We start from the raw sequence: 8,288 nt of genomic DNA, 5'->3' as shown, positions 1-8,288 counted from the left end.
AGAATCCAGGAGGGCCTTATTTCAGAAAGCAATTAAGAGACCTCATTAACAGCTTTAATTTTCTTAATAGTAGTTTTACATTAAGGGAAGTTTAACAGTAAACCCTTTTCCCCTTGTGTAAATTAAAAGAAAGACCCTTAATCCCTTGAATGGAGATCCTATTGGTTTAAAATGTAACACATTATAGTGTCCCACTTCCAAGTCTCCAGGAAGGTTTGCAATGAAAAAAAGAGGGTTACCACCATTCTAGGAGGAGTGGGGAGTAGCCATAGATACAGGATGTCTATGTATCTTTGTTCCTTTCAGTTATAATAGGTACACATCCTGTATCATAGATCTATCTACACACAATTGCACATACCCTGCCCCCAGGACTCCAGAAATCATTTCTTTTCCAGCTCAGTGCATTTGTAGTAGTAAAAATCTTTCCCAGAGCTGCCATTTGTTCTAGCCATGGGGTTTGGCTGGAAAGCTGGTGTTTTATCTTCACTGTAGGCCTTGTGGACTCTGTGCCTGATGCTGCTGTTCAATACAAAAAGGAAACCTTAGACTTTGCACCTTAATTTCATTTCAAAAGTATCTCTGGGTGTGACTGCTAAAAGTGCCTAAACTGTTAGGCTCTCAATCTCCCGCTACTGACTCTCAGTGGGACTTAGGTGCCTAACTCCTTGAGTTGCTTTTGAAGATCCCATTCTCTGCTCCTATAAACACAATGCAACATTCAAAATATCTGACATTAGGCTTTCATACTGCTGCCCATCTTCAGAATATCTGAGTGCCTTCCAAGGAAAACAGAGCAACAGCTAAATCCTCAGTGAATGTAATGGAGTACCTGGCTCTTTTCCATTTTGAGGATTAAAATCACTGCCTGAGGTTGATGGGATTTTGGTTGTTGTTTTAGTTAGTTGCCTTCTTTCAGGGTGTTTTTTTTTTTTTAACAGGGGATGTAAGACAATAGAGCTCCATCATAAAGGGGATGTGTGGGTAGAAAGAGGAATCAGTGCTGAAAGCGTCATTCTCACTAGGGTGGAATGGTCTTTTTGAAGAGGAAGGTCTTGCAGCATTTCCTACAGATGGCCAGACTCTGGATTTGCCTCATCTCCTCTGAAAGGTCCACTTGACAAAGAATGCTTTGTCTCTAGCCGTCACATGCTTCATCCTGAGCTTTGTGAACTGCCTTGTTCTAGAGGAGCACAGCCATTGTGGTGGTTCATGGATGAAGAGCCTGTAATTGGTGTAGCTGGGACTTAATCCCTTAATTGCTTGGAAGATGGGGAGCAAGAATTTAAAATGACATCTGAAACTGGCAGGGAGCCAGCAGAGAAATTTGCGCCTGCTTATGGCAGTCTAGACCAAGAAGGAGGAGGGTAGCCACATTTTTTTTAATGGTTGGAACCTGTGCAATGTCTTCACATCCAGCTTTGGCTACAGTGAATGTATTTAAATAAGTGTTTGACTCAAGATGGGAAGGAGGATGTCAAAAAAGGTTATAAACCATTTCAGGCCCTCATCTCATCTTCAAGTTGGTATTCATTCATGAATGTTCAAGGACTATTTGCAAAATCACACCTCAGAACCTGATGTTAATAGCCCTATAGAGTTAATGGGCCATACCTTTAGCTGGTACACCCCAATGTAGCTCAGGGACTTCCCCACATACACCAAGCCCCTTCCTTCTCCCCGTTAAAAATATATTTCCCAGGAAACTTTGAAGCTCTAATGGTCATGCACTATTCTATATAAATCTGTCTTGTATTTCCTCGCTGGTTCCTTTCCATTATTAGGCCCTCATAACAGAGACCTTTGACACTGACCTATCTCTGTGCAGTGGCATGTTTATATATAGTGCTTCATAAGTGATTTATTACCAATAAATAAATGCTGTGGGAAGGAGGTGAGGGGAGGTATGATCATTGAAAATACTTGCAGAAGCAAAAAATTATGTTGCATTAAAAATGTAAAACATCCAGAATCATTGATCCAGGCCGGACACTTAGCAGTGTTGTATTTCTTGAAATTCTCACAATTAGAACCTACCTCCTGCTGTATTTTGGGGGAGGGGAAAATAAAAAGTAAATGTCTCCCTGTTTTGTGCTTCCTTCTGGTAATTACTCAGGGCAGCCATCAGGAAAGAGAAATACTTTCCTACAATTTAAGAAGTAGAGATCTATTAAACATGAATGTGCCATTCCTAGCGAGAGTAGGGAAAGGGTGAGCTTCAGCACTGAACTGATCATTAGCTTAGTCTCTGTCTTTGTTCACTTGACAGAGAATCAGAAATATCATTTCCAGTGCCCTATGCATGCAGTAACAACCAGTGCCCCCCATGTTTTAGAACCTGACAGTACAAATGTTGGCATAAATGATTGTGGTGATGTGTTTAAGCCTAAGGCACTTCACCTCAAACTTCCATTTGAAAGAGGTCTGATGATACTGGCTGTTCTGCTTAGAATCACAAGCACCAAATATTTCTGTTTATCAGTAAAGAAAAGAGGAACTTTCACCTTCTGCTTTTTTAAACTGTGTTCTTCACTATTATCTGAAGGGAGATATCTTAGAGTCATTGTGAATAGTTCTCTGAAAACATTTGGTCAGTGTGTAGCTGCCGTCAACAAAGCTTACAGAATGTTAGGAACCATTGGGAAAGGGATAGATCATAAGACAAAAAATATCATAACGCTACTATGTAAATCTAAGGTACACTGACACCATGAATACTGCATAAAGTGCTGGTCACTGCATCTCAGAAAAGATGTATCAGAAAAGGAAAAGGTACAGAGAAGGGCAACAAAAAATGATGAGGGGTCTGGAACAGCTCTCATATGAAGAGAGATTAAAAAGACTGGAACTGTTCAGATTAGAAAAGAGACAACTAAGGGAGGGTATGATAGAGGTCTATAAAATCATGACTGGTGTGAAGAAAGTGAATAGGGAAGTGTTATTTACCCCTCCACATAAAACAGGAGCCAAGGTTCAACCAATGAAATTAATAGGCAGCAGGTTTAAAACAAACATCAGGAAGTACTTCACACAACATACAGTCAAGCCGTGGAACTCATTGCCAGGGGACATTGTGAAGGCCAAAAGTATAACTGGGTTCAGAAAGAATGGCATAAGTTCATGGAGGATAGGTCCATCAGTGGCTATTCGTCAAAGTGGTCAGGGACGCAACCCCAGGCTCTGGGTTTCCCTAAATCTTTGTCTGCCAGAAGCTGAGACTGGGTGACAGGGGATGATCACTCGATGATTGCCCTGTTTTGTTCATTCCCTCAGAAGCATCTGGCATTGCCCACCATCAGAAGACAGGATACTGGACTAGATGGACAATTGGTCTGAGACAGTGTGGTCACTCTTATGTTCTGGATTTGAACTCATGTTGGAGATTTTGTGCAGAGCAGCTGTATCCCTGCATTTGCTGGATGAATATTTAAAATTCATGAAGCCAATAATTCTCTGTGAATGAGTGCAGGCAAAATAGGCAGCTCCATTCTAGTAACAGGGTGCTGTGTGTACAATCAGAATTGCATTGTACAGGAAAGATGTTCTTGTGGCTCAGGCATAGACTGGATTGTCAAGAAAACGGGGTGATATTGCTGAAGTCATTTTGGACCTGTCCACACTTGAGGAAATTTTCTGAACCATTTTAAAACCAGCTCAGCTAAACTTATTTTCAAACCAGTTTCAACCCTCCACCCTTACTATATGATCCCCTTTTAGAATGCAGAGACGAGGCTCCTTTGGTAATTGCTTAGTGAGCGTTCACACTAGAGAAACTGCTGGGTTTTTTTAGTTCCGAATATGGATTTAAATGACTGTTGCTTGTAAAATCTAGAATGTGCCTCTTTCCCCATGTCACCAGCATGAGCCCTGGCAGCAACTCTATATGACGTGCGGGAAGTGCCGAACATCAGAAGAGACAGCATCAGCATCTTGTACCAAAGCGGCTCCACAATGAATATGTCTTTGAGTTGGTAATGGAAAAGATGAGCTTTATATTGTGCTTTCAGCGAGAATGCGTCCTACAGCTCCAAAGTTTGAAGAGTCCTCTTTTGGGACATCTCTCCCACCCCTACCTTGTACTACAGCTGGTTTCATTACCTCTAAACCATCCCAGATGGGTATTGAGTCTTGCCCTGAATACCTCCAATGAAGGTTATTTCACAAACTCCCCTATAAGCTAATTCCATTGCTTAAACAGAAATGAGATGATCTTTGAAGGAATGCTTTCTTAACCTACCAAATGAAACACCGAGCTGTAAAAAACAAACATTGCATCAGCTGAAAGGAGTTGAGGTAACCAAGCCCAGAGAGCAAAATGTCCTACAAACGACAAACCAAAAGGGATTTCCCTCTAGTGAGATCTTTTATACTGGTAGTATATATCCTGCATAGAGAAAATGTAAATACATGAGTAAGGCATAAAACCGTTCAAAGAAATACATGCCCTTTGTACCAGTTTGGCAAAATAAATAGCTATAAAAACAAATTAATGCCTGAAAAGAAATAAAGCTGTTAAGTGAATAAGTTACATACTTGCTATCTAGGCACTTTCAGTGCAGTAGTTAATGAACAGGGAACAAAACAAGTCCTGCATTTTTTGTTTGTTTGTTTTCAGAGCTGTGGACAAGGAAAACATATAAATGTAAAGTGAATTGAATAAGCCTTCATGTAATTTATTGGATTAATTTAAAAATACACCTCATAATGACTTCTTATCCTCTGAAAAGTTGCAGGAGATATTTAATGCCTGAAAGGCCGGATGCTGAGCAGTACTGTATGTTCAGTTATCGTAGGTCATACAAGATGAAGAAATAACATCCTTAAAAGGTTTTTGTGTCTCAGAAATGCACACATGGGTAATTTTCCCTGACATTTTAAAAATTTAATTTAGGGTTCTTAGGAAAGAGACATAATCATCAAATAGCAGCTCACTAACAAAAAAGGGTTTCCATCCATAGAAACCCCTTAATGGTTCTAAATGCAATGCTTATGCTGAAAAATTATTGACTTCACAGCCGTGAACTTTTAACACAATTTAATTTGTACATGGAGCAATATGCATCATTAATAATTTGCAATTTCCAGTTTGCTGGGTAGTTTCTGCCTTGCATCTCAATCGCCTTGACCAAGCCATTTTGTGCTGTTTTATGCAGCCCTTAGATTGTATGCAATTTCCACAACCTGTTTTAACCCCATCACATCCAGTTTGCACTGTGCTAATGCTGTTGGACAACAGTCTTATTAAATGGTGCTTCACACAGACAGTACATTCACCTGGTTGCTGTAATCTGCATTCAGCTTACAGGTGATTTTAATTGACAAAGCCCAAAAATGGTTCAGGAACTGGCTGCCTCAGGCTGTTCCAGAACCAGAAAGCAGCGGAGCAGTACATCCACACTAACCAGCTCTGTCAGGTGCAGTATTGTCTTGCATGCACAATAGCAGTCTGCTCCAGCATGGAACCGTCATTGTTTCCTGGGTAGCTGTCCCATAGCTACATGAAGTGGCATGTGTGAAAAGCCTTCTGGGAGTTTATGTCAAAAAGGGAGTGAAATTCCCATAAGCCCCTGTTACTTCCAGGACAGCTTTTCATTAAAAACAAAAAAACAAAAAAAACCCACACATTCTTTGTTCAGCCAGAGAGTGTTCTGCTGGAACACCTACCAAGCATCTTTGGCAGCCCAGTGGAGGGTTACCAGTGAAGACCCAGAGAGCAAGACCCAGCGGGTATTAGTTTTCCTATTGCATTGTTCATGCCTTCCTTTGCCCCCAAGTGACTGGATCTGTGCAGTATTTCCAGATGAAGTGCAACCCTGGCTTTTGTGTCTGGACCATGCCCAGCATGCTGGGGGGCCAAGTATCCCCAGAACTTTTGAATGAGGAAAGAGACTTTTCTGTCCCTCTGTGGGGATCTCACCCTGACTTTACAGTGCATGAGAGAGACAGCATTGCCCACTGTGGAAAAAAAGCATAATGATTGCCCTGTGGAAGCTAGCTACACGAGTTACCAGTTGGCACCAGTGTGGGCCTGGGAAGCCCAGAATGAGTGGTGGTACCATGGAGGGTTGCATGTCATGATAAGGAGTGTTTAGTGTCAGGGGTGTCTGATGATGGAGAAAGAGCCATCACAGGACTGAGGCATATGGAGTGACTGAGCTTCCCCAGCTATGTGGGAGCTAAAGCTGAAAGCCATGTGCCCACACTGTGTTTCCTGCACCAGCCCCAGGGGTAGATTGACCACAAAGAGAGATTGTTGATGGAAGCCATGGTGGATCATATGGCCAGTTCCGTGACATTTACATAGGATGGTCAGGCAAAATTAATGTTGGAATTTTTAAAAGCTCTGGATTTTTCAAGAGACACAAGCCCCAGCTTTCAATGCTGGCATTAATGGTGTCTCTGTCACCACAGTGGGTTTTTTGCTTTCTTCCCATTGTTGCCATGGCTCAGAAAACATCTTCTGGCTAGGCACACCTGGACCGGTAGCAATTCACATATAAACTCAGCATGTGCAACATGGTGACGGGTGGATTGTGTTTTTAGAAAGTATAATACAAGGAGGTTGTTGATGCTTAGTGACAGTGCAATTGGTGGTGTGGCTGCTACAGTATCTGCCTTTTGCATTTTATATAATATCTGGAGAAATATGGGGCAGATATTCAATACACTGTGGAGTGAGAAGACAGTGGGACTTGCTGATAATTATGCACAGGTGGAAAGACCCACCTGAGTCCATAGCTTACATCAACCCACGTTGCATTAAGGCAGCCAGCATGCATTAGGAAAGCTCAGTACACCTATCTATTCAGGGAAGGATTTGGGGGGATGAACACATGGACTCAGAATTAAGAGCCAGCTAATAGCATGGGTTGACAATTTTAAAATGAAAAAAAAAAGACCTCTTTAAAAATGAGTTTTTCCACAAAAAAAAGGTATTTTTTTTCATGACATTTTTTCATGACACTTTGTATTAATATCTTTTTCAAAAACATTATGGAAAGCATCACTGAAATGTTTCATTTCTCTCCCTCCCCCCCACACCCAAAAAAAATTCCATACCATTTTCAATTACTTTTTTAAATACAATTTTTGAATTAAAAACTTTCTGGAACAGTAGCCTGTTTTGAATCCTATGAAATGGCAACAGCTTTGAAATTTTTAGCAATTTATTTTTCATTTTCCTAACAGCTCTAACTGCGAACAAACATCATGGCTTGCTTTGCTAGTGACATTCGAGAGTAGCTGTGAGGTTTTTTTGTTTTTTCCTAGGTTTGATTTACAAACAATCTGATCTAAGATGAGGCAGTCTGTGGAGGAATTAATTGGGGAATGCATTGTTTCAGCAATAAATATTATTAATTGTTGCTAACAACAAGTATCCCTGACTCGGGGATGGATTTATCTTTGTGGAAATGTTATGGATTTTTTATTTACAATTGCTATATGAATTATATAAAGAAAGATAGTTTGTGGAGGAATTAATTGAGCTTGTATTGGTGCTGAAATAAAATACGCTTGATGGACTCTACTAGAGATAATTAATCATAATAAACTTTAATAAACAGAAACAGATAAAGGCTGGCTGCAATAAGTAACCAGGTGGTACTGAGTGTTATCTTAGGAAGGCATAAATTGAGCAGTATAGGAACAGGAAATGCATGTCCCCTGGAGTCCAGTTTTCTTCCCAGTGGGGTACAGACAATGGCAACACTGGAGTAGACTTGCTTTGAGGAAGGTTAACCACCATGCAGAGCTCCACTGTGCCAATTCACACTGTTGCTAGAAGTAAAGTGACCCACTGAACATACCCTATTATGAGTTGGGCCACAGAAGCCATCACAGCAGCCAGGAGGCAGCTGTACTGAGTAATTTCTTCCACCAAGCCTCTGTATAATCCTTCAGTGAACAGCCTGGTTGCTTGGGCTGTGTGATGGGATTGAATCTGCCGGTCCCTCCATAATGGTAGAAAGTCCTTCAGTTTGGTTAGTAAGGTTTTTATTTAAGTGGTAATGCTAGCTGAGTTCTACAGAGCCTATTCCTGATTGTTTCAGAGTATGTTCTGGGGTTTTGACAGGGGAACAGTTCTGTTTGTATTACGATTTATATTAAATGTAGTTATGTGTGTGTGTATTTTGCTTTGCAGACATATAGGAAGGCAGTATCCCTGCTCTAATGAGGTAGCAATCCAGCAGAATAAATCTCGGCTTATTATCACTTTCTCTTGTGACTGGAGATGAGTGAACTATTCTGAACTATCCAAACCTAGTGTATCTGCTAAAAGTCTCTCT

This window comes from Chelonia mydas, chromosome 4 (assembly GCF_015237465.2).
Source record: "Chelonia mydas isolate rCheMyd1 chromosome 4, rCheMyd1.pri.v2, whole genome shotgun sequence".
Lineage (NCBI taxonomy): Eukaryota > Metazoa > Chordata > Testudines > Cheloniidae > Chelonia > Chelonia mydas.
Note: the sequence above shows the minus strand (reverse complement) of the source record.